At 40.3% G+C, this 27,730-nt stretch overlaps 1 non-coding gene across 1 annotated transcript; it reads left to right on the top strand.

The window, feature by feature from the left end:
- The first annotated feature begins 14,410 nt into the window (after positions 1-14,410).
- On the top strand, positions 14,411-14,516 carry LOC119065521 (U6 spliceosomal RNA). The gene has a single exon (XR_005085604.1). It is a non-coding gene; the product is annotated as a U6 spliceosomal RNA (small nuclear RNA).
- Positions 14,517-27,730: the final 13,214 nt, after the last annotated feature.

Genomic DNA, 27,730 nt, shown 5'->3' with positions numbered 1-27,730 from the left:
CTAAGTGAAGATACCTATATTTCTAAATTCCTGAATTATATTCCTAAATAAATATCAGAGTCCCCTCATGTTGCTTTTAGGCTAACTGAACAGCAGTGACCAGGGCCTCTTGCTTTGAATTTGTCTTTTAGTTCTGAGTGGTATAAGATTCATTGTGCTTGACATAAGGAAGAAAAAGAATTGGATTGAATTTGCATCTCAACCTAAGGACTTTGGAGTAATTATTTTAGAATCTGAGTGCAATTGAAACATACCCTTGAACGAGCTATTTTTATGTCTATGATCTACTTGGACTCTGGACTGAGAGGCTTGCTTCTGACTCACATGCCAAGGACAGACATCACTGACTTCCCAGGGTAGAAATGGGAAGGTTAACTTAACTACTCTCCAAACAGCACACACATAGCAGCTATTTCCAGTGCCATTTATCTGTTGTATGTCTGAGCTGTCAGACTTTGAGAGCAGAGTTTTTGGCATCCATACGCAATCTGCTCCAGGTCCCCCAGTGGTCAGCAATACCTGTACCCTGCTACACTAAGAGAGAGGCCAGGGGATTCCAGTCCCACTTCCTCCACTCCTTGTGGCCTTGAAATTACCAAAGGAAATAGAAAACAATCTTGCACCCTGCATTACACTGACTGTTGCTTCCCTACTTCCCCACCCTGAACAGGCAAATTCTATACTATTTGGCTTCTTGGGAGGTTTATCTGGCAAGAATAAAACCAGCTTACTAAATGGCTCTTATTTTTCTGCAAAGGAGGAAACAGAGACAATGTATTAGGATGCATTATTAATCTATTATTATAGAAGCTCTGAGGGATGGAACAGTACTTCCCAGTACTTCCCACTGAGGGCCCTGTCTTTGTGCAGATGGTGTGGAGACCTAGGCTGGAGGTTGACTCTGGCTGCTTCCCTCTACACTGTGAAAAAGGGAGCACAGTTTTGTCACAGTGGGTGGGTGACCGGCCCTGAAGTGAGGGAGCCTTAGATCTTAAAATTGGTATTTGATCTTAAAGCTTTGATTTTTCATCTATAAATGGGTATAAAAATAGTTCCAAGCTCACTGACTTTTGTCTACAAAATTAATGAAGTGTGTTTCCATCCTTGCATATAGAAAGTGTTTATCAAGCTTTTGCTGTTTATTACTTAACAAAGTTCTTGAGTCCCCAAGACGGTTCTCACTTTTGACACCAATCGCAAGTTGGAGCATCCGCAGGACTTCCCTCAGTTTCAATTATTCACTAAAACTCACAGAACTCAGAAAAGCTGTTACACCCATGATTGTAGTTTATTACAGTGAAAGATACTGATTAAAATTAACCAAAGAAGAGATGCACAGGGCCTGATCCAGGAGAGTTCCAGGTGCGAGCGTGGTCCTCTCCCAGTGGAGTCACACCCCGGTGTCTATGTCTTCCAGTGACCATGTGTGGTGCTACACACAGAGTTGGCAGCCAGGGAAACTCACACGGCTTTGCTGCGCAGAGTTTTTCTTGGGGCTCAGTCACACAGATGTGATTGACTGGCTGCATCACTGAACTTAGCTTCTCACCCCTCCAGAAGTCAAGCTGATACTGCACGGCTATAAATTATATTGTTAGCATAGACTGTCTGGTGTGGCCCAAGGCATGAAGTAAACAAACAAAAAACACTCATCCAGCTGGACATTTCAAGGGCTTCAAGGTTGTCTTTCAGGAGCTGGAAAAAAAAGACAAACATCTCTTAGGGCAAAGTTAATCCTTGACTGCAAACCATTGATAATCAGACCTTTTTTGCACTATCCATAAATAACTAAAATAAGATTTCAAACCCACTTAATTAGTTCTTCAGCGAAAAATCCTGTTTTGAACATTTACTATAATCCCTGCACCCTGATGGGCAATGGAAAGGAAAAGTTCAATAAGCTGGTACCTCCCTGGATGAATTAGTGGGAGAATCAGATGTTTACGCAAATGATCATAGTACTCTCCACTAACATATTCTAGGGACCCAATGAAGAAAATATGTGATTTCACTTGGAATCGTAGGGAAAAAAAAACTAAATTATTTTTGGTGGGCAGAATTTTATTTTGATGTCATTATCCTGAAAATTAGATCTATCTTGAAAATGGCTTAACTCTGAGTTATTGTTCCTAGTCTATAAACGAGGGCTGATGACAATACTTCAGTGATTGACACAGGTGGTCACAGCTTTTTAAAGCTTCTCGCTGCGTCACTTCACCCATTCAGACCTCTCTAACTAATCAGCCCTGTGCTTCACTTCCCATGACTTTTGTCAGTTCCTTCAAAGGTCTCTGCTGCAGAGCCCCTGCTTCTGCTGCTGGGCCGTGGCTCAGGGATAGAACAGGAAGAACAAGTCTTTGTCACATGTTTAGAAGAAAGTGATTCTCACAAAGCACAGATAGGTGCTCACTTTTACATACTGACTCTCTGGGTCAAGGATCAGCGAACTCTTTCTGTGAAAGGCCACATAGTAAGTATTTTAGGCTTTGCAGGCCAGGTGGTCTCTGTTGCAATTACTCAACTCTACTCTGCTAGTGTGAAAGCAGCTGTCTCAGCAATATAGTAAGGAATAGGTGCAGCTGTGTTCTAAGAAAACTTGATTTCCAGAAATGCAACCGGCCTGGTTTGACCATATGAGCTCCAGTTTGCAGACCCCTGATCTGGGTCACTCATTATCCCATGAGTGCTGTGGACTTAGCTTATGCAGGAATGTTGAGGGGTGAAGAGGAGTTTTCTTAATGCAGAAACATAAGTAGGCCAGAGATTAGGAGTATATGATCATCAGCTTACAACTCATTGTGCCAAGACGAAACAGACTTTAGGTTATGTGGGAGAGAGGAATGGCTAAGACAAATATGCCAAAGCTATCTGCTCTTACTGCTACTGCCTTGTGCAACACCTGAGCAGCCTGAGGCTCTGGGTAGGCTTTTGGGAAAGAATGGAGGATTTGAGAGCTAAAGTTTATTGTTGTGATATAAAAGGGTTTTGGATCATCTGATTATAGGAGGGTACTTGAGGTTGTATCTATACAACATGAAATAAAGCAGAAGATGGGTCATTTATAACTTGGTCATCATGACAAGCCACATCAGATGTTAGAACCACTCCCATGTCTACCTGATATTCTTTTTCCTCCTCTCTGCCTTTCCAGTGGAGAGTTGGTTTTACTGGGGGAAGCAAAGTACCCAAACAAAAAGGAATTGGACTTCCCAAGCTGCCCTGTTAACCAGAAGTGACTCATGTGAGCAAGTCTGGCCACTGGGAAGTAAGCAGAATTCTGCTGGCAGAGCTTCTAGGAATGCTAGTTTCCCTGTTAAAAAGAGACAGACTTAGGCTGGCATAAAAATGGGTCCTATGCGCTTCCTTCTTCCTGTTAACAACGCAGGTAGGATATCTACAGATGAAGCAACTATCCTGTAGTCACGAAAATCGAACGCCAAGGAAGAAGGAGCAGAAAACTACAAGTAACCCCAATCTTTGATGCTTTCCTTAAATGTCTGTGATGCTTTTTTTCTGGACTTCTAAGTTTATTTGAGAAACAATTATATTGCTTGATTCACGATTGGGTTTCTGTTCAATTTAGTCACACACACCTTGATGGGATTAACTGGCTTCAGACTTTTCAAAGCCATGAAAATCAGTTCATACAAATTACAAAGTCTTGACTTGGCTTTGTGAACTATAGATAGTAGAGTTAAAAGCAAGACAGTACTGGACTAATTGGTGCTCTGGCTCTGGCCCTGCTATGCTTCTTCATCTCATTAGCTGCAGTTTTAGGAATCCTAGTGGCTACTGAGAAAGGCATTTATGATGGTGGAGCATGGGCCCATTAAGGAGTCTGGTGAGATGAACACAATCAAGGCTACACATGTTTAATACAAGCAGTTTCACAAAAACTCAGCAAAAAAAAAAAAAAAGGCAGAAAATCTCAGCATTTGTGAATTAGTACATAGCCCCAAGAGTGTTCCCATATTTTTACTGTTATCTATAAAGTTCCTCAAGTTAACCATTTTATATAAAAGGAAAACATTTTTAAAAAAGTTTTAATTATCCATTCCTTGTTCTCTACCCAGCTTTATAAATAAATTGTATTGAAACCATGTTTATGATGAGCAACTCTTTAAAAATTTGTTCTTAAAAGCCTTTGCCATTAATATTTCAGTTAATTAAAAATGCATTATGCTTTAATCCTTTGTAAATGCACAACAGAATAAAACAGCATATAATATTGAAGTTGGTAGTTTCTTTGGAATTAGATGGTTGAGTTTACAACTGATGGTTTATTAATGTAAACCTAGTGGGGGGTAAGCCAGAGAACATTTCATGTTCTGATGTTTGCAAAAGAGATCAAATTTACAAGGGCATTATTTTTTCCTACTGAATTCCTAAACGTTACTATTAAAAGACATAGAATATGTGTAATACAAACATGTGTATCCCAAGGGGCAGTTCAAAAAGATTTCTAAACATGGAAAGTTTATGGAGGAATCCAAAGTCAAATTAATATTCCAGAGTTTGGATACTCATTTGGATTTTGGAAATGTTTTTCTCAGATTAAAAAGGAGTTTTGGTGTGGGTCCCCATTATGGAAAACATGCATAATTTATTTAAAAGACCAAAGCAAAAGGGAATTCACAGTTTGAAATATGGATAATTATGCTATAATTAAAGGACTAGCTTGTTTTTGTTTTAAAATTATTGTCTTCAGAGTTTCCACCTACCCCCTAGTGCTATCCAGGGATTCAAAAGTTGAGGAAGTATGTTCTTCATAGTCCTGACAGTTTTTCTCTTCTTTTTAGATGCAACACAATTCAATGACATATTTCCCACCATGGTTTCAATACAGTACAGTGATGGAAACCTTCCTATCCCTTCTTCATTACGATTCTCTACTTTATAGAGTATATCTAAATAAGGCCACAGAATCAATGAAATTGACTCAGGAAAGTTTTGGTTGGTGACCAAAGTAAATGAATGAGTCCTCCATACAATAGAATCATTATTTAAAATAATTTACCCAAGAAATTTTTCCTACCCATTCCTGTGTGTTGGGTCCAGTGACTATGCACTGAGGATTCAATATGACTCCAGAGGCTAAACAGCCATAGTTCGATAGAGACTCCGAAACTCTTCATTAGTCTTGCAACACACAGTAAGAAGCACAACAGATCTTCAGCCAAGGTTCAACCCTCAACTCACCTTCTTCCTACATTTTATTAAACTACAAACAAACAAAACCATGCAGTTATGCAAAGGAGGAATAGGGACTTTATTCACAACGTCTAAAAATTCTGGGTACTACGTTCCAGCAAATAAACATGTATTTTAACTTCTTCCATGATCATAAAGAAATGGAATTATATATTAAAAAAACTAGTTTTGAGAATAAAATATCCAAGATTCAAAAATGTTTAGATCATAGACCATTATGGTAGCAACTGAATTTTGGATTCACGTTCCCATACTGCTTGCTTTCTTCTACATGTATATGTACATTGTATAATTATATATACTCAAGTCATACAGTGATTCTTTATGAGATTCAGTATTCTATTAAATGCCCACACAAGTAAATTATACCTAGAATAAATAGTTTTATATATTCATTCTTTTGACATAAATGTTGGAAGAGTTTCTTTTCGGAGAATTAAACCAAAAGTGTAAAATATATCATTTTGTGTTTACAATTCCTGAAATCTATTTGATCTAATGTACTATAGACTGTCTCCTTTAGCTATTCGAACTTGAGTACCTGAACATACTACATAAGCAAGAAGTCTTATGACTGCGTGTAGGAGAATATACTTGAGAGATTAAATCGATGTTAGCCTGACACCTATTTAATGATATGCATAGTCATCTTTGTACTGCATAGTAGTGCATATAAAGGGCAGTAATTCATATTACTTTTAAAAAGCCAAACCTAACTAGCATTTGGGAATCACCTGAGAAAACAGAAGACAGGGATCTAAGTGGTGCCGGAAGCTTTCTTGAGGTTCCTCTGACCGCCTCCAGACTCAATTCCCAGTGGAGTCCACATTCTCCCTGCTCTTGGCTGAGCAACCTGGGAGAGGGCACTCCCTCACTGCTAGTTAGAGGATTCCTTTCTCTCCACTAACTGCAAAGAGAGACAAAATAAGAAGTGAAGAAATGAATATGGGGAAGGCATTGAGACAAAGGAAATGAAATTAAAACAAGAAAATAAGCCCTGACTGGTGTAGCTCAGTGGATTGAGCATGGGCCTGTGAACCAAAGGATCACGGTTCGATTCCCAGTCAGGACACATGCCTGAGTTGCAGGCCAGTTCCCAGCATGGGATGTGCAAGAGGCAACCATACGTTGATATTTCTCTTCTTCTCTTCCCCTCTAAAGATAAATAAATAAAATCTTTTAAAAAAAGAAAAGAAAAGAAGGGAAAATAGGAAAGATACTAAAATAGGCCAGTCCTGGATTATGAGTAGCAAGAGAAGGTGTCCTTGGTGGGAGTCTACATAGGTATCTGATTGAGTGAAATTATTTTGCATTTGACCTTGATCCTTTTTGTATAACTACTATTTGCTCCCATTAGATTACTTCAATAATATAAAAAGAATCAGAATTTAAATCATTTTTAAAGCTGATTTTTATCTTTCCTGCATTTTCAGAATAGTGTTTTCCTATCAGTTGCATATTGGGTTTTTAAAGCTATATAAACTAGCCTGTTCTGTCCTGCCAACATTAAAAAAAACACTAAATCAGAAAACTCATTTCAAATATTTCACATGTTATGCTGGTAGATCCGATGATGATTCTAGGTTCAGAAACATAAATGTTTAATAAACATGTGTTGATAGAATGATATAATCTTTGCCATTCATCAAACTTTGTTAAAAAAATAACACTGGTGATTTATACTATAGTGTTAATATTAAAAATAGGGCACCAGCAAAGTAATTACAAGTTGAAAATAGTAATAAAAACTCATTCAGAATGAAATTAGGAAGGATCGAATTGTGAGAGATGAGATGAGTCATTGATAACAGTCCCACAGTGAGTCAGTAAATGCAAGATTAACAAAGCATGCAAAGTGCAATCAAGGTGACCTCCAGAAAGCTGGACTAAATAGAGCACTTGTAACTAAGGACGCTCAAACCAAAATAATTGCACTGCATTCTATCTGAGAAAGAATGAGCTAATATGCATATTCAATGGACTGAATGCTGCAAAACTCTATGTCCTAATAAAGGTGAAGTTCCTGTGAAGCCTTTTCACCAGATTCTCTTCAGTTCCCCACAGGCATCTCCAGAAATATTTTTGTTTGAAAGGTATGTCACAGGTGCCCTTTTTGTTTGGGGTTTTTAAAAAGTCCCAGTTTCTCCAAAGATGGGCCCTTTATTCATTCTGGACTTCATTTTTCCATCTGTAAAATGGGAGCATAGAGCTGTAATCACTAAGACTGGTTAGCCGCAGAGGTGTTAACTCTCTCTCTTCTTTGCTGGACTCATAAAGCTACCTTCCTTTCATTACGGCTAAGTTTTCTTTTATCCTAGTGAATACATCTCATTAATCCATAGCAAAAGTAGTTTATTTTGAATACATCTCATTAATCCATAGCAAAAGTAGTTATTGAATATTGGGTGAGTACTTACAATGTGCCAAGGAGCGCTTAATCTGCTTTATTTCATTTAATCTCAATAAACCAATGACATTGTTTCATAACAATAAACACTCATCTAAATCATCCCCTACATTGTATCACAATAACAGTCCATATTCTTAAATGTCCAAACATTGGCTACTTAATCTGTTTTCAGTATTATAATATTAAAACAATAAATATTGACATATACAAGGTGGGGCAAAAGTGGGTATACAGTTGTGAGTAGGTGAAACGGTTTATTCTTATATTATTTTAAATTAATTATTGCATTATTTTCCATGTAAACAACTGTGAATCTTCTTATGCTCCACCCTGTATGCAAAAATGTTATAACAAACATGACATATCATTCATTCATCCATCCAACAAATATTTACCGAGTGCCTGGTGTGTGCTGGGCATTAGAGTTATGAAGTTGGTTAAGCAAATTTTATCCCTTGGGTTCATGGATCTTACAGTGCACTGGAAAATATAAGTAAACAGACAATTCTATTACAGAGTGAGTACATAACTGGAGCACACACACACAAAAAAAGGCTTCTTGGAGTGGAGCCCTGGAAGATGAGCAACAGCTGGTAGAAATATGTGGCAGAAGGTTCCTAGAGAGGAGAAAGGCAGGGATTTCTACAACAGAGCTAACGTGTTTTTTGAAGTGCAAGTTGCAATCCATTTGTCAGTTATGAAACCAGTTTTGTGGGTCATGGCCAGTATTTCATGTACAATGAAGTAGAATAAAACGGAATGGAAAATATCAGAGTGCATCACTGTGGAAAGGATAAATTTTGTTTTAAAAAACTTTTGTTTCATTGTGTGTGTGAACCAAGTCAAAAAATTTTTAAGAAACACTGAGCAAGAGTGTCAAGGGTATGTAGGGAAGGCAGCTTAGGAAGTGTTGATGATGAGATCTGAAATAAATGTTCAGTAAGAGCCACTGAAGAGTAATGCAGGAAATAAGGTGATTAACTTTGTGTTTTGAAAAGAAACCTCTAGAAAAAAAGATTAAAGAAAAGCCAGGAGACTAGGGACTCAGTGGCTATTGCAGTGATTCATTGAAGATGAAGATGATCTGGACTAGGAGAGTAGTAATGGAGGTGGAAAGAAAGCCTAGTAAAGGTTAGCCCTCAATACATAAAGGTACTGATCTGGACTGTGGCATAATTCCCTGCAGCAATAAACAGTAGGTCATGTGGAAGGCAGAGAAGGCAGGAGGATTGATTTGCACTTGGTTCACTAGTAGGTACAATGGGATGGCACCAGAATTTGTGACTAAGAGAATGACAGATATGTTAGGCAATGAATTCTTTTTTTTTTTTAAGATTTTATTTATCTTTAGAGAGGAAGGAGAGAGGGAGAGAAACATTAATGTATGGTTGCCTCTAGTGCGTCCCCTGCTTGGAACTGGCCTGCAGGGAACTGGCCTGCAACCCAGGCACGTGCCCTGACTGGGAATCAAACCACGATCCTCTGGTTTGCAGACCTGCGCTTAATCCACTGAGCTACACCAGCCAGGGCTGACAGTGAATTCTAACTTGGATAAAAAAATTATATGAAATGTAGAAATTGATTTTTAAAAATAACTAGAATAAGACACCCACCAGAATGGCTAAATTAGCAATTCCCAAATGTTGGTGAGGACATGGAACAAGTGAACTCTCAAATACTACTGATGGAACTAAAAGTTGGCTGACAGTATCTACTAAATCTCATTATATACAAACCTGATGATCCAGTTGTTCTGCTCCTTGGTACTCAAATGCATCTGTCCAAAAAGACTTCGACAGGAATGTTCATATCAGCCTTATCCATTATAATAAAAAACCAAGAGCAACCTAAGGTCTGTCAATATCAGAATAAATATATTGTGATATTTAGACATTAAAATATTATATTCTTGTTTGTTTTGTTGTTTAGCTTCCTGTTAAAGGTGAGATCATATGGTATTTGTCTTTTAGCACCTGGCCTATTTCACTCAGCATAATGCTTTCCAGTTCCATCCATGTTGTTGCAAAAGGTAGTAGCTCCTTCTTTCTCTCTGCTGCATAGAATTCCATTGTGTATATGTACCACAATTTTTTGATCCATTCATTTACTGATGGGCACCTAGGTTGCTTCCAGCTCTTGGCTATTGTAAATTGTGCTGCTATGAACATTGTGGTGCATAGGTTCTTTGATATTGATGTTTTAGGATTCTTAGGATATAATCCTAGCAGTGGAATTGCTGGGTCAAAAGGCAGGTCAATTTTTATTTTTCTGAGAAAATTCCATACTATTTTCCATAATGGTTGTACCAGTCTGCAATCCCACCAACAGTGAACTAAGGACCCCTTTTCCCCACAACCTCTCCAACATTTGTTGTTTGTTGCTTTGTTTATGATAGCCATCCTGACCGATGTAAAGCAAGCAGGGAAAAAAAAAACAAAGACACTGAAATAGAAAACAAGGGGACAGTGACCAGAGGGGAGAGGGAAGGGAAGTTAAGGGGGAAAAGGGGGAGGAATTTGGAGGAACAAATAGGAAGGACACAGGGACGAGAACTAAGGGGGGTGGAAATGGGAGGGAGGTGGGGAGCAAGGGGCGGGGGAGGCTGGGATGGGAGAAATAGACAAAAAAACTGTACTTGAAAAATAACTAAATAAAATTAATTAAAATTAAAAAAATATTATATTCTCTTTAAAAATAAGTTAATCTCATAAGCATTCTACAGTATGAAAGAAGCAGATGCAAAAGAGTGCAACTGCATAATTTCATTTAGAGGAAGGCCGACACAGATAAAGCTAATCTGCCATTGATTAAAGGCTGGTGATGGGCTGGTAGATACTCTAAGGGCTTCTAGGTGTGAAACTGTTCTTTCTTTAAACATTTTTTATTTGTTGATTTTAGAGAGAGAGGAGAAGAGAGAGAGAAAGGATATTTGTCATTTCACTTATTTACACATTCATTGGTTGATTCTTGTATGTGCCTTTACGTGCCCTGACCGAGGATCAAACCTGCAACCGCAGCGTGCTGGAACAACACTAACCAACTGAGCGCCTACCTGGCCAGGCCCGGAAAATGTTCTGTTTCTCCATCCGGGAGGTGATTACATGAGTGTGTTCACTGTGTGAAAAGTAATCAGGCTTTACACTGATGATTTTTTATTATGAAGTATGTTTTATTTAAGTTTTTTAAAAGGTAGAACATCAACAGAGACTAATTATTGTCTTAGAATAAATTCTAGCCTAAGTACAGTTTCCTCTGCCACAGACAGACACCTCAACTGTGCAAAGCCGAATTTCTCATATACTTCCGTTCAAGGCCTGGTAGTCCAGGCCTGACCTCTTTTATATTTCACTTATGTTACTTTTATTCTCTTTATCCTCCATCTTTCTCCCTCCCAGGTACAGATTCTCGTGTATTTACTATATATCCTTTTAATTCACTGTCCATTCTTCTGTGTAGCAATATGTATATCCTTAAAAAGTTTGTAGCGGTGGTGTCTACATATGCTTATAATAGGTAGACAAATACATATTGTGTATATATATCAGTGCATACAGATAGCACTGTACTAATTGTACTCATTTTGCCTCTTATGTATTAGCCTTAAATACTGTGATTTAGAGGTATATTCATGCTATATGAAAATATAGCTAATTTATTATCATTGCTGTCTGGTGTTGCGCTGTGTGCATGCTCTTCACTTAGTCATCAGGCTAATGATGAACGTGTGGGTGGTATCCTGCTCCTTGCTACTGCACACTGTGTGAGAGTCTGCTCCTTACGGATCTGTGTGAGAGTTAGCGGAAAACACTTTACAGGCTTCTCATCTTTAGCATAAGTTTTTTCAGGAAAATTTAATCACATTCCCCTCAGGTTTTAGAATTTAAAAAAATTTCTCACAATCTGATAAGCAAAAAACTCTCAGTACAGCATTTTTTATTTTATTAAATTTACTGGGGTGACATTAGTTAATGACATTGTATAGTTTTCAAGTGTACATTTCTGTGATACGTGATTTGCATATTGCATTGTGTGCCCGCCATCACCATATGTCTGGCCCCCTTTAGCCTTTCCTGCCCTCCACCACCCTGGCCCCTGGTCGTCACCGTTCTGTCGTCTGTGTCTGAGTTTCAGTTCTATCTTCCACATATGGGTGAAATCACATGGGTCTAAGCTGTTTATGACTGTGTTATTTCACTTAGGATAATATTCTCAAGGTTCATCCATGTTGGTGTGCATGGTAATATTTCATTTTTTATGGCTGAGTAGTATTCCACTGTGGATATGTATCACATCTTCATCCAATCATCTGTTGAGGGACATTTTAGTTATTTCCATGTCTTGGCCACCAGTAATAACGCTGCAGTAAACATAGTGCTGCACATATCTTTGCAAATAAATGTTTTTCAAATTTTGGGGCTAGATACCAGAAGAGCAATTGCTGGGTCACATGGCCACTCTATTCTTAATTTTCTGAAAAACCTCCATATGTTTTTTCATAGTGGCTACATCAGTTTATATTCCCATGAGCAGTGAATGAGGGTTTCTTTTTTCTCCACAACCTCTTCAATACTTATTATTACTTGTCTTATTGATAATAGCCATACGAACAGCTATGAGGTGGTATCTCATTATAGTGTTGATTTGCATTTCCCCAATAGCTAGTGGAGTTGAGCATCTTTTTATATATCTGTTGGCCATTTGTGTGTCTTCTTGGGAGAAATGTCTGTTGAGATCCTCTGCCCATTCTTTAATTGGATTGCTTGTTTGTTTGGTGTTGAGTTGTATGAGTTTTTTGGATATTTTGGATATTAACAGTAAAATTATCACTTTTAATAGATGACATAATTCTTTATGTAGAAAGCCATAAAGACACCACCAAAAAACTATTTGAAACAATAAACAGATACAGCCAATTTACAGAATACAAAATCAAGGTATAAAAATCCACTACTGCCCTGGCTGGTGTAGCTCAGTGGATTGAGCGCAGGCCTGCAAACCACGTGATTACAGTTCGATTGCAGGCCAGTTCCCATCAGGGGACACATGAGAGGCAACCATACATTGATATTTCTCTCCTCTCCTTCCCTTCCCCTCTAAAGATAAATAAGTAAAATCTTTTTAAAAATCCACTGCTAGTAGATATTTCTATATACTAACAATGAAATTTGCAGAAAAAGAAAGGAAAAAGAGCTCTGGCTGGTGTAGCTCAGTGGATTGAGAACAGGCCTGTGAAGCAAAGGGTCACTGGTTTGGTTCCCAGTCAGGGCACATGCCTGGGTTGCAGGCCAGATTCCCAGTAGGGGACACATGAGAGGCAACCACACATTGATGTTTCTCTCCCACTCTTTCTTCTTCCCTTCCCCTCTTTCTAAGAAATAAATAAATAAAATATTTTTTAAAAAAAGAAAGGAAAAAGAAACAATTCTTTCTGTAGTTGCAAGAAAAAGAATAAAATTCCTAAGAATAAACTTAACAAAGGATGTGAAGGACCTATGTACTGAAAACTGCACAGCATTATTAAAAGAGATTGAAAAAGACACAATAAAATGGAAAGATATTCTGTGCTCATGATTGGGAGAATCAACATAGTTAAAATATCCATCTTATTCAAAGCAATATACAGATTTAATACAATCCCCATCAAAATCCCAATGACATTTAAGAAAAAAAATCATCAAATTTATATGGAACCGCAAAAGACCCTGAATAACCAAAACAACCATGAGAGAAAAAAAGACTGAAGCTACAGCTATCACACTGCCTGTCTTCAAATTATACTACAGAATTATGATAATCAAAACAGCATGGTATTGGCAGAAAAACAGACACACAGACCAATGCAACAGAACTAAAAGCCCCAAAATAAAACCACATGTATATGGGCAAGTAATTTTGACAAAGGAGCCAAAAGCACACAATGAAAAAAAGAAAGTCTCTTCGATAAATGATGCTGGGAAAATCAGAGAACCACATGCAAAAGAATAAAACTAGAGTACAGTTTGTCTCCATGTACAAAAATTAATTCAAAGTGGATCAAAGACTTAAATAAAATATCTGAAACAAATTACATAGAAGAAAACATTGGTACTAAACTTAGAGACCTTAGTCTTAGAGAAGATTTTATGAATTTGCCCCCAAAGGCAAGGGAAGTAAAGGCAAAAATAAATGAATAGGACCATTTCAAACTAAAAAGATCTGTACAGCAAAAGACACTGTCAACAAAACAAAAAGTCAACCAACCAAATAGAAGAAAATATTTGCAAACAGCTCCATGAGGAGTTACTATCAATATAGTCTTAATTTACATTTTTAAATAATTAGTAAGTTTCAACTTTTTAATATGTTACTTGTTCATTTGTATTCTTTTTAGTCAACTTCTTCATGCCTTTAATTCATTTTTCCAGTACTTTTGGTTTCTTTTTTCCTCTTAACAGATTCATATATTAGCAAAATTTACCTGTGGTCATATATTGCCGATATATTTCTCATTTTCTCATTAGTTTTTTAAATTGGCTTATATGGTGCTGCTGATGGAGATAGGGTAGTTTGTCTGTTGTTTGGTTTGGGCCTTATGTCTGTCTGTCTGTGATTTTGGTTTTGAGGCAATGCTCGAGAAGAGCTCAAAGATCTTCTAAGTGTGTGATACATGTATGAGACGTGAAGAGGTAGAAGTATGGGAGAGGGAAAGAGGAACATTGATTCTAACCAGGCGCACCAAGGGAGAAAGTAACCAACCAAATGGTGTTTGATGGTAGAGCCTGCGGGGAGCATGTAAAACAAACTAAAATAGTTCTCACTCATGCAGCATATACACTAAAATTGGAATAACGCAGAAAAGATTAGCATGGCCACGTGCAAGGGTCATATGCAAATTCATGAAGCATTCCATATTTTTGGAAATAAAAAAGTACTTGAACCACAGCAAGAATTTAAAAAATGGCAATAATCGTTATGACAAAAAAAGAAGAGATAAACCAAAATATGTCCAGGACCACTGGGCTGGTTTCTAAAATGTGTCACATGGTAAAGGAAGCAATGGTTGTTCTTCTCTGGTCAGCATAACTGGTGAAAAAAATAGTCACCTTTTTTTTAGATTCTTTCTTTCTTTCTTTCTTTCTTTCTTTCTTTCTTTCTTTCTTCCTTTCTTTCTTTCATGATGCTTTTACTTTTTCTTTTTTTTAAGATTTTATTCATTTATCTTTAGAGGGGAAGGGAAGGAGAGAGGGAGAGAGACATCAATGTGTGGTTGCCTCTAGTGCATCCCCTGCTTGGAACTGGCCTGTAACCCAGGCATGTGCCCTGACTGGGAATCAAACTGTGATCTTTTGGTTCACAGGCCCATGCTCCATTCACTGAGCTACACCTGCCAGGGCTAGATACTTTATTTAGAAATTTAAATCCAAAATAGATATCCAAAACCACAGAGTGAGATAAAAAGTATAGGTAAAGAAATTGTGGAAAAGGGAAAATTAGAGTTGGATGAATAAGATGAAAAACCAGGGATAACATTATTATACAAAATGATATCTAAAAGTTCAGTATAAGTTGTGAAACATTGAGCTGCCTAGTAACAAAAGCAAAAAGAGTAAAACCCTTTTATGAAAGTTGTTCATGAAAATTACAGTCATTCCAGATACTGACTTCTGAGAGGAATTTCTTCACTGAGTAACCCTTAAGAGAATATAAAGAGAACAGTACCCCATAACCTAGTTGGTAAGCCCCTCAAAAATATGTAAATAGTGAATAATGTATGCCCTCCATGTAGGCTGCCCATGAAAGTACATGATATTTTTATACCTACTGATTCTCATACAGAGAGACTGAATGTATCTCCCCTTTTGATTAGCAAATGCTATTAGATAAGGGAAGACAGATGTTATGAATGTTCATAATATGTGGTTCAAAATCCATGAGGCCATTTTTGGTCGTTCTGAGTTCCTGTAGCCAAATATTTGATGTTGTAGGGAAGGCTTGGATACAAATCTTGTAGCAAAAAAGGACTTTTGCACTAAACTCTGCAATTCCTTGCTGTCTCTTTATTCCTACCCAACACAAACCATCCTTTTTATAGCTCTGCAGGGTACTTAATGAACAATATTTTATTGTGATGAGGATTTGAACGACACAGTTGATTTGCTACCCACCCAACTACTTTTCCTTCTATTAAGGCTGGTATTGTGTGTGTTTTCAAATAGGTCGATTGAGCAATAAGGGTGACGAGGAGGGTAGCTTAGGGGCACAGACTCAACAGGAACAAAAGGGAGGCGGCAGCCCGTTTTCATGTCTCCTATTTTCATCCGGGCGTTCTCACAGACACAGAAGTGGAGCACAGGCACACTTCGTGGAACACAGTCAGCCTGGGCAAAGACCGTCCTGTATTTGGAATTCGCTTTGGAAGCAGAACAGAGGTGTGTTTTTCATTATGCCACATTGGGTTTTTGCATTGGAGAGTATAATTACCAAACCCAGCCCTCAAACCACTGCAAAAACATCACATGCTTCTTACACACATTTTTTTCCTTCAAACTAGCACTCAAGTGCCCACCAAGGGCCTTGCCCACAGTAGGGTTAGTTTAAAATTCTTTTCAAACACAGTTGTAACATGGCTCTCATCCACTAAACAAGTATTATCAGCAGTTAAATCACAGGATTATTCTTACATTACAGATAAGTAGGTACATTTAATCTATGATAGTTATTACATTAAGACCCTGGGTCAGCCTCTCCCTGTATATAAGCTGCTCTCCAGGAGCCAGGCCGTCAGTAACTCTGAGATACATGCCAGTATCTCTTTCAAGCTTATATTGAACCCATGCTATGCACTTGAAGTTTAGAAGGTCAACTCTGTTTGGAGTTTAGCTTCTATTTAATTTCAAGTTTAGAATCAGTGCTCAGGAGAAATGAAAGAAAGAGGCAGACAATTTCTGCTCCTTCTGTGGCTGAGAGCTCAGTGAAGATTCTAAACCTGGGCTCCCTTGTATTCCCCCTTCCTCACTGTGGGTTGCAGACCCATAATTCTCCCTGTTCATCTGTGCAGGGTAGGGATGGCAGTTCCTGGGGCTTCCTGAGCAGAAGCACTTTCTTATTGAATTGATTCTAGCAACTTGGAAGATTTAATGCAACATTTTGAAGAACCTCAGGCAAGAGGACTAGCAGTGGGGGGAAGGGAATCATTTATCACTGGGTTAGTGGGCAGTATGTACCCCTAATAAAAATGCGAGATGATTTTTAGGTGACATATGAACAAATATTTACCATTTTCATAGTTAAGTGCTTACAAAAATAATGACTTACACTTAAATAACATTTACTATGTGCTGACCTTGTAACATAGACATGAACTCATTTAATCCTCATAACTCAAGGAAGAGAGTAGGTACTATTATTGTCCCCTGTTACAAATGAGGAAACTAAGGCGCAGAGAGAGGTGGGAGACATGATCCAGTACCCCCTGGATGCCTGAAACCAATAATACCAAACCCTATATATGCCACATTTTTCTATACATACCTGCCTATGTTTAAGATTAATTTATAAATTAGATACAGTAAGGAATTAACAATAACAGTAATAAAATAGAACAATGATAACAATATGCTGTTATAACAGTTATGTAAACATGGCTCCCCCTCGATCTCCAAATATCTTATTGCGCTGCACTCACCCTTCCTGTGACAATGCGAGGTGACAGAATGGCTGTGGGAGGAGGCGAATGACCAAGGCATTGTGACACAGTGGTAGGCCACTACTGGCCTTCTAGTGGCACTGAAGTAATGAGCACTTCATGGCTTTTCTTTGGCATGTCCCAATCAGTGTTACAACTCTTAGGCTCTGGGGCCCTTAGTAAATACAAGGAGGATGATTTGAACAGAAGCACTGTGATACCACAACAGTTGACCTGGTAACCTAGATGTCTGCTCTGGCACTAACGTGGGGAGCAGCCCAGTGTGGATACACTGGGCAAAGGGATGGTTCACGTCCCGGTCGGATGGAGCAGGAGAAGGCAGGATCTCATCATGCTCCTCAGAAGTGTGCCATTCAAAACTTAAGAATTGTTTACTTCTGGATTTGTTTTCGTGTACTATTTTTAGATAGAAACAAAACCTTAGATAAAAGGGGACTATAATACAGTCTAGTTCTAGTGTCCATGCAGTGGCCCTCTCTCAAGTTCCTTTGATGTTCACTGAGAGCATCAAACCCTGGTGTTCTAGAACATCCATTGTGTGTAGTGAATTGCCTTCTCACCTATGCACTTAGTGTAATTCTAACTATGTACCTCCTGGGGCACACAGCCTACATCCTAGTGACTTCAGGAAAGTTGTTGCTCAAATAATGTTTTGCTTAATTCTTACTGAAATGTCACCACTATAACCAAATGAAAAAGGCCATTTGGTTATATTCTATAATGTCTACTGGAGAAATGTGTAACCACATTGTTATGGACTGAACATCTGTGCCTCTCCCCCTTCATATGTTGAAGCCTAATCCCTAGTGGGATGGCATTTGGAGATGGGGCTTTGGGAGGCAATTAGTTTGGTTGAGGTCAGAGGGGTGAAACCCTCATGGTGGTATCAGTGCTTTTGCAGGGGAAGGAAGAGCCCAGAGCATGTGTGTAGGTTCTTGCTCTCACCCTGTCTCTGTCATGTGAGGACACGGGGAGAACACAGCCTTCTGCGAACCAGGCCTGGCCCTCCCCAGACCCCTCCTTTGCTGGTGCCATGATCTTGGACTCTCCAGCCTTCACAGCTGTGAGAAATAAACGTTTGTCATTTAAGTCACCCAGTCTAACTGTGGCAGCCCAAACTGACAACAACAGTAATCTATTATTGTATAAAAGATTGCTGCAAAACTTAGTAGCTAAACAACCAACATTTATTATCTTATCATGTATGCTGGTCAGGAATTTGGGAGGGGCTTAGATGGGCAGATCTAGCTCAGGATTTCATAAGCTTGCAGTTCAGATGTTGACAGAAGCTGCAGTCATCTGATGTCTTCACTGGGGCTCTTCTTCTTGCAAGATGACTTACTCACGTGACCCTCAAGAGGAGACCTCGCCTCTGCTCTGTGGAGTTACTTGGTTTCTCTCCTGTTATGTCCCCTCTGTTTTTCCAGGGTTTGTCTCTAAGAGAGAAAACAAAGAGGAAGTTACCATATTCTTTTTGTTACCAGTGATTTGGTAACTCCAACCTATATGCAAGGGTAGAGAAATTAGCCCTACACTTTTTAAAAGGAGGTGTGTTAACAATATGAAGACATTTTTAAAAACCCACATCTGAATCTGTGGTTTCAGGGGTATTATTTTCCAGGTAATACCGAAGTAGGTATTAATGTTAGATCTAAATTATTATTTTTTTAGATTTTACTTATTTATCTTTAGAGAGGAAGGGAAGGAGAGAGGGAGTGAAATATTAATGTACAGTTGCCTCTCGTGTGTCCCTTCCTGGGAATCAAACCACAGTTGTTTAGTTCGCAGGCCTATGCTCAATCCACTGAGCTACACCAGCCAGGGCCTGAATTATTTTTTAAATGGTACATATAACACAGGCAATGTGCTCAAATAGTGATAATTGTGGGGATGGTATGTTCATCTCCATCACTTGGTGCACTCTCTTTGTTGTGTTAATTTAATCTTCCTAAAAGGTACGCACTGGTTTCTCGGTGTCTTTTTAATTTTCATTTCCCTAATAACTAATGATGATGAGCATCTTTTCATGTACTTATTTGCCATGAGACAATGTCTCTGCAAATATTGCCCATTTACTTACTGGGTTATTTACTTTGTATAGTCAAGCACTAAGAGTTCTTTATATATACTAGGCACAGATTTTCTTTCAGATAATGTGATTTGCACATAACTATATTTCAGTTAGGAAGTTGTCCTTTCATTCTCTTGTGTATAGTATGAAGTAAGGACCTAAGTGTGTGTTTTGCATGTGGCTAATCAATTGTTTCTGCACAATGTAAAGACTTTCCTTTAACCATTCTGTTGTTTTGGCACTTTTGTTTGTAGATTGGTGAGCTGGAAGAGCTGGGAGCTGGCTGAGTTTCTCTCTTTCTCTTCCTCTCCCTCCTCACCCCCTCCACGTGAATAGCATGGGCTTCTTCACAGCATGTTGATCTCTGGGCAGTTGAACTTCTTACATAGCATTCCCAAAGGTTGTGGTGGAAGCTCCAGGTGTCCTTATAATCTAAGCTCAGAAGTCCTAGAACATCACTTTATCTGTACTATTGACCAAGGAAGTCTCTAGGACCAATTCAGATTCAGGGGGAGGGAACTAGACTCTTCTTGCCAGTGGGAGGAAGACCAAAAAAAAACTGTAACCATCTTTTATCTAACTAAAGCCCCTTTTATCAAAATAATTTGAATTTTTTAAGTTTAAATTTCATACTTACTATATTTATTTTTTATTAGGAATTTATCATCCCTTTTTATTAAAAAAAATTTATTTATTTTTAGAGAGAGGGGAAGGGGGGGAAAAAGAGGGGGAGAGAAATGGTTGCCTCTTGGGGGCCCCTCACCAGGGACCTGGCCTGCCACCCAGACATGTGCCCTGACTGGGAATCAAACCGGCGATGCTTTGGTTCACAGTACCATCTCTTTTTAAATTGTGCTAGTATATTCATTTTAAAGTGTGCTCGTTGTTATTTATTTAGGTAGTATTCCAGTTCTCAAGTTCCATAGATTTTGAGTGGTTTGCACCAACTCTATCTTCTTTGCAAGCTTTGTTGTTTTGAGTCCAGGGTTTAGAGAACTGCCCGTTTTCAGGAGCGCACATCACATATACACCACTAGGGCAAAAACACCTGTGAACGCCTGTGCGTCACTGAGGGTGTTCACTGAGGGCTTCAGGACTCTGCTGAGCCCCAGCAGTTCTTAGGATGGCCTGGTGTCTTATTTCACCCTTTGATCCCAGTGAAGAAGTACATCGTTATGTCAACAACACTTCCTTTTCAAGCAGAAGCTGCCACAAACAAAACTGATCTCATGTGATGAAAATGGAGGTTGACTTCGAGATGAAATCGGGGAAGTGTTTCTTCAGATTATGGTTGTTTCTATTTTAGTAATTTGGCACATTGTTACATATGAGGCATGACGGAGAATCACTTGTAAGGTGAGCTGAAGACGTGAAAGGCAGTGCAGCTGGCATGGTGCCCAGAGGAATGTGCGTGCCCGCATGTGGGCATGGGGGTGGGGAGGCCGATCTGTCACTCAGAGATTCTGCTGAATTCTTTCCATTCCGACTTGCATCCTCACCACCCTTTCCTTAGGTCCTTTTCAAAACATAGGAACACTGTAGAGAAACCAAATACCATTTATCACTGAAGCTAAAATATTGACTTTTCTTGTGGCCACATTTTCTGTGGAAATAAACACACACACACACACACACACACACACACACACAGCTTAACACTCAGACTGTGAGCACCACCCCTGAAGGGTGAGTTCTAGAACAAATTTCTGACTTAAAATTCCATATCAAGATAAGAGCGTTCATAAAAACCCCATGTAAGACTTACTAAATTAGCAACGCTATTCAGATGAAAGTCATGAGACCTTATAGTGGCAGACCAGACTTTAAAATTTTTTTTATTTACTTATTTTTACAGAGAGAGGAAGGGAAGGATAAAGAGAGGGAGAAAGAAACAGCTTTGTTTGGTTGCCTTTTGTGTGCCCCACCACAGGGGACCTGGCCCGCAATCCAGGCACATGCCCTAACCAGGAATTGAACCACTGACCCTCTGGTTCACAGGCTGGCACTCAGTCCACTGAGCCACGCCAGCCAGGGCACAGACCAGGTTTAAACAGAAACTTCTTGACAGCCCGCTGCCTATTAAGCACCATACGAGAAGGATGTATGAAAAAAATAAGATAATTTATTTCCTATCACTCAATTGCTCGGACCAAAACCCTAAACTCCCATTGGCTTCACTCTTCTCCAAGATCTCAGCAGCTGCTGTAGAATCTTCCATCCTGAGTATATCTGGTCCAGACCCTCTGTACAGCCTCCTGTCCCAGTCATCACCATGTCACCACGGACTGTAGCAGGAGCCTCCTGATTGTTCCCCCTTCTTCTACCCCACCCTTTCCCTACACTTCATATTCTCCACATGATAGACAAGATGAACGTTTTAAAAATTAAATCAAACCACTCTATCAACATTCAGAATAAAATCTAAACTCCTTACCACGGCTTCAAGACTCCTGCCCCTCTCCCCCTCCTCCTCTCCAAGCTTTGCTCCTTGCCAACTTCGGCCCCGCGGGCCCACTCACTTCGAACACACCTCGGCTGTGTCCAGCTCAGGTCCTTCGCACCAGCTGTGTCTTCTGCTTGGAATCCTCCTCCCTTTGCCTCAACATCTGCCCCCACATGTTCACTTGATTTGGGTCTCAGCTCAAATGTCATGTCCTCTCAGAGGCCTTCCTTGACCTAAAATATCAGAGCTAAAATAACAGAGACCCATTCTTCACTACATTTCTTTACCCTAATATTTTTGTCTTTCTAGCCCTTTTTAGTACCCAACATATGTTCAATATTTATCTTTTTTTTTGTTTGCCTTCCCCTCTGAAATGAAACTCCAAGAGCTTTGTCCACTTTAACTGCTATAACCCCAGCGCCTAGAACAGGGCCTGCCACATAGAAAATAATAAATATTCGTTGAATGAATGAATGGGTGAACGAATGAATGAGTGAAAATCTATCCTGGAAGAACTCTGATTCATACGGGTAGGCAGGCTGGGAAGCAGCACTGGCCATACAATGTGACTGTGATGTGAGAGATGCGTGCACACGGTGTTCCGGGAGCCCGGAGGATGAAGTCACTGGCTCTGCTTACGGAGGGAAGGGGCGGAGTGTTTTCACCTGGTTCTTGAAGAATGAGTAAGAGTTCACCAGACAGAGAAGCCTGCGGAAGACATTTCAAGCAGAAGGAATAGTGGATGAGAAGGCCAGGCTATAAAATCCTAGGGCCGGGTAGAAGCTAGTCATTTCGTAGTGCCTGGAAAGCAGGAAATACCAGCCTGCTGCAGAGGAGGAAGAGAGGACAGTGGCAGAGAGGAGCGCATCTGCTTGGAGCCAAAGATGACTTTCCATGGGACTTGGAAGGACCATTGGATATGAAGAAGGTAAAAGTATCTTTAAGTTGACTATAGCTGTGGGGTGGACAGCTTGAGGCAGGAAGGCTTTGCCGTTCTGCTGCCAAGGAGAACAAAATTATTGCGGGAAGAATGGAGCGAAGAGGGTGGCCGGGAGGTGCATTTTGTGAGAGAATGAGAGCCCTTGGGGACCTAGATGTCAGGGACAATGGAAAGGGAGAAACAAAATTTGAAACTTGAGCGACTTGATGACACTTATCTTGCTAAGGAATACAGAAGAAAACCCAAGTTCAAGGAGTAAGGAAGAGGAGTAACTGTTGTGTGTGTCTGCCCAGTGTCCTTCCTCTTTGAGCCCAAGTAGCTGTTTCCAACTTTCTAGCTGGCAGTTAATGAGGAAGCCCACTTGCCCCTGTTATACAGCAAACAGCACAGATCTGGGCTCACACCCACTCCTTCCTTCCCCCCTCTGAGCCTGGGTTATTAGGTCACACGTGTGTGCCCGCCTCCCTCTTCCCTGGAGACACAGACCTCCCCCAGGCAGCTCTCTATCTCAAAAATAGATCCCTAGAAACTCTGCCACACCAGACATGCTTAGACATGCCAAGTTCAGGAAAACAAGACCCAAGCTCAAGCCTGGACGCACCCAAACTACATGCATAATATTATTGGACTTCCATTGTTATTTGTGTATAAGTTTTCAATTATACAACTAATAAATGAACATTTTTCCATGATAAAAAGTGCAAACAATACAGAAGTTAACAATGAGTTGAGAGGCTCTTTTCATGCCCCCTCCTTGAAAAATGAAAAAGGTCCACTCCCCCTCTTAAGACTAAGATGTATCTCTTTACTGTCTTCTACATGCACGCATACACCCCATATTAGTGTATCCTAATAGAAAAAGTATATGGTTTTATGTGTTATCTTTGGGCTCAGATTATTTTGAAATCTTTTTCACTTAAAAATCTGTCTTCAAAGGTTTTTACATCATTATATACAGATCTATTTCTTTCTTTTCAACAACCGACTAGTAGACTAGTATTCCATGGCATAGATGTGTATTTGTCTCTTAATCGTTTCCCTTCTGATGGGTACCTGAGCTACTTCCAAGTTTTCAAGGTTACTAACAGTGCTGCAGTGAATGTCTTTCCATACTTTCTTTTGTCTTTGTTTGAAAGTGTTTCTCTATGATGGATTCCTGCAGGGAGAATTGGTGGAGGGCTAGGCACTCCACTTCAATGTTGCTACAAGCGGCCGCTTTTTCTGTTCTATGTTATTAGATGCTTCCAGCTGTTGGTACTGAAAGGGGAGCATTTCCTGAAACTGTAACATCAGTTATACTTGACGACCCACACTAAGGCTGACGCCAACCCAGGCCCAGCCTGACAGTCATTCTGGTCAGTGTGCTGTGTCCCAGAAGACTGGGAACACTTGGCCAGAGACACAGTTCCTTGGGCTGATTAGCTTTTCCAGGGCCTGCCGAAAGACTTGGACATCAGGAAAAAAAATTGTTTCCTTCCATATCTACAAAGAAAACTGGGCCATTGAAGTTAACACTGATTTATTAAATAATTATAAAATGTAGCACACGTTGACTTCATTGATATTAGATTAGTATTTATAAGTATTTTGTTATTGGACATCTCAAAATTCTGAATTCTGTCCCCAATCTGCTCTTCTCCTAGGTTGAGGGAGCAGCTCCAGCTTCTTGTCTTGTCTTCACCACGTTTAGGGAAGAGGTTCATTCAGAAAATAATTTCAGGGCTTCCTTCCTCCCTGCCCTGGTTTGCTGCTCTTCAGGAAGGAGGCAGGCTTGACTGGGAGAGCAGTTGGAGGAGAAAGCACCTTTCCCCCAGAGGGGTCAGTATTCAGGATGAAATGGCAGCCATCAGATGACAAACACTTTTCTTCGGTCCCCTGGGGGAGGAGCGCAAGGGCAGGAGGCCTGCAGAAAGTCCTCTGTGGGTGTGGGTAAGGGGCGGGCAATGTCTCTGGGTCACAGACTCTGTTACGGGATCTTCCTCTGACCTCAGCTTTTATCGTGACTATCAAGCTCTTTTCAATTTGTTCATTCTCCTCTAGTGCTTATTCCTAACATGGCAATGACATAGCACCTCATATTTATCAGGGTAGAAGTGTCATAGTTCAGCAGCACTGTGGGTTAAACAGCCCTTGCCAGTAGGCCAGGGTCCTAATCAAAATCAGCGTTTCTACAGGAAAATGCATGCGGGTTTCCAGCAGTGGAATGTTAGTGGAATTGTGCTTTTGGAGTGTTCCCTGTTCCCAGGGACCGTAGATGAGCTGACCAGACGTTTCTGCTTTTCAAAGTTCCCTGAGAAATGGCCGAGGCCAGGGGGGGTTTCGTTCCACGTTCCTCTGTAATGAGCTCCGAAGCACTGTGTGGGATAGTTTATGAATTGACCTGGCTATTTTATACTGTTGTTTAAGCTGATGACTTTGTGGTTTCCAAAATGATCCATGGAGCTTGGCAGCTTGTGAGGACTGAAAGCTCTCGCGGTTCGTTTCTAACAATACAAGCGTGTCCTTTGGCCACTTGGCTACGAAACCCAGTGGGTTGTCCTGCATGGGGATTGTTGGGTCTTCCTTTCTTCCTACTGTCTCTTCCTTACAGCCTGCAGCTCTGCCTGTGGCCTTCGAAGATGAAGTAGACCAAGCTCTGTTAAAATTCTAGCGATTGCCCACCCTCCTTCCATGGAAATTATCAGATTATTGAAATTCTCTGTAGCGCTCCAACTGGTTTTGCTCAATGGGTTGGGCATTGTCCTGCAAACCAAAATATCCTGGTTGGGATCCCACAGCCAGGGCACCTGCCAGGTCCCCAGCTGGGAGAGTGCAAGAGGCAACTGATCGATATTTCTCTTGCACATGGATGTTTCTCTCCCTCTCCTTCTCCCTCCTTTCCCCTCTCTCTAAAAAAATTAAATAAATCTTTAACATTAAATTAAAATAAAAGTCTCTGTAGCTATATTGAGGATCTGGTGACCTCAGCTGGCACCTCGTGAGACATCAAGGCTGAACTGTGGCCTTCCCCAGGGAGTTCCCTCCTCCCGGCACCCAGGGGAGCCCCGGCCGGACATGGGGGCCCAGCAGTGGGTTCCATGCTGGAGAAAGCCTCCCAAACGTTTACTTATCTGAAATAAAGCTGCACAGGAGAATGAAAACATCAAATGTCTTTCGCTTAGTGTTGAAATTGTGTAAACTCACCCAGTTGAGACATTGGCCAGACGGAGATGAGGAAGAGATGCTTCTATTTTCAGAGTCTTCACTGTCTGGCAGGATCGTTGGTAGGCACTGAACACGTGCCTGTTAAATTAAATTGAGAGCCGAGAAACACTGAAGGTGACTGTATTCACAGACTCACTGTCCTTAACTCTCCAGGACACTCGGTCTCAGCCACAGCCCTGAATAGGCCGATCCCGACTTAAAAGGAGGTAGGTAGCCACCCACACCTTTCGTTCTGAGGAGCCCTGCAAGGGTGCCCCATACTCCCAGCATGTCTGCCACTCTCTCCACACAACTTGACCCGAAATTCTCACCTTAATAGCACTTTGGGGGGAGGTCAGCCACTGTTCCCATTCAAATACCTCAGTGACTAGGGAGAGAGAGAGGAACCCGCATGGTTCAGGTATGCACATATAGGTGTGTATAGGAGTGATTTGGAGTGATTTTTAAGGGAAAGGGAGAGTGGACAGGCTGATGACTTCTTAATATCATTAAACCTTTCCTATCAGGATATCTCGCTAGTCCTTTGGAAGCTCTGGACACTTGGCTTTGAGGATAGAAAATGAAATGGCATTGGATTGCATGCGTCAGTGCTACACTGGCCAGTCCGGCAGCCACCAGCCTCAGGGGGCTCTTGAGCCCTTGGAGTTTGCATGGTCCAAATCGAGATATGGTATGAATAGAAAATACACACCAGCTTTCAAAGACTTCATATGAAAAAATATATGTAATATCTCCTTAGTAAGTTTTTATGTTAATTACATGCTGAAATGAAAATATATTGATATACTGAGCTAAGTAAAATCTATTATTAAATTAATATTACCTATTTCTTTTAATTTTTAAAAGGTGTCTACTATGAAACTTTAAATTACCTACATGTAGTATACCCCTCTAGTGGCTAGGCCAGACCCCACCTTAAAGGGGGCTGAATTCCAGGACATGGGCAGGGGCACCCAAAGAATGAGAAGCAAAGGCAGAAATGTCTGTAGGAGGACAGGGTGGCCTCAGTGCAGGCACAGGAACAAAAGCTGGCCCTCTGGGTCTGCTTGTTAGCCTGGCTAAGCACACAGGGACCGCATCCTCCCTTCTAATTTTGGGCCCTTTGAGTCCGTTGGTTGATTTCCCCCCTGTTGACTTCTGTGGCAGGAAAATGAAATAGGTTTGAGATGTGGACCCCTCTTAGTCTAATTAGATTTGGCCTGGGATTAGGCTCTGGGGTCGTCCTTGTACCTTCTGGTCCCAGGTTCTACAGGTAGCATCTATACTGCAGGTAACTGGGATGTTTGATATGAGCTCAATATCCTACTCAGGCTCAGAAGGCTAATCATTCTATGGGCTTTGTTGGTTTAAAATTTTCAGGTAATACATTTTATTTGTAAGAACTCACTTTATCCGTTTCCTAAAGTGACTTTGTGGGTTGGTGCATAGTCACTGATACCAGACTAGGAAGAACTAGATCTTGTGTAGTAGTCCACAGTTTTCAATGTCCTTTTCAGCAAATTATCACGTTTTATTGTCACAACATCTTGTGAGGCAGGCAAGGCATGTATAGATTTTTAGCCATATGTCATAGCTAAGAAACAACAACAAAAATTTGCCTTGACCAACATTTGAGAGCTGTCAAGTGACAGAATTAGGGATGAATCGTGGATGATCTAATTGGAAACCTTGGCATCTGGTCTTCAGTGGCTTCTACTGGTGTATAGAGAGTCACAGAGGTGGGCGAGAGGATGAGTGGGCCACGGCTTCCTGAATTCAAGGAATTC

This window comes from Artibeus jamaicensis, unplaced genomic scaffold, assembly GCF_021234435.1.
Source record: "Artibeus jamaicensis isolate MK-2021 breed Jamaican fruit bat unplaced genomic scaffold, CSHL_Jam_final contig_391, whole genome shotgun sequence".
NCBI classification, from domain to species: domain Eukaryota; kingdom Metazoa; phylum Chordata; class Mammalia; order Chiroptera; family Phyllostomidae; genus Artibeus; species Artibeus jamaicensis.
The sequence above is the reverse complement of the archived record's forward strand: the minus strand, read 5'-3'. Positions and strand labels throughout refer to the sequence as shown.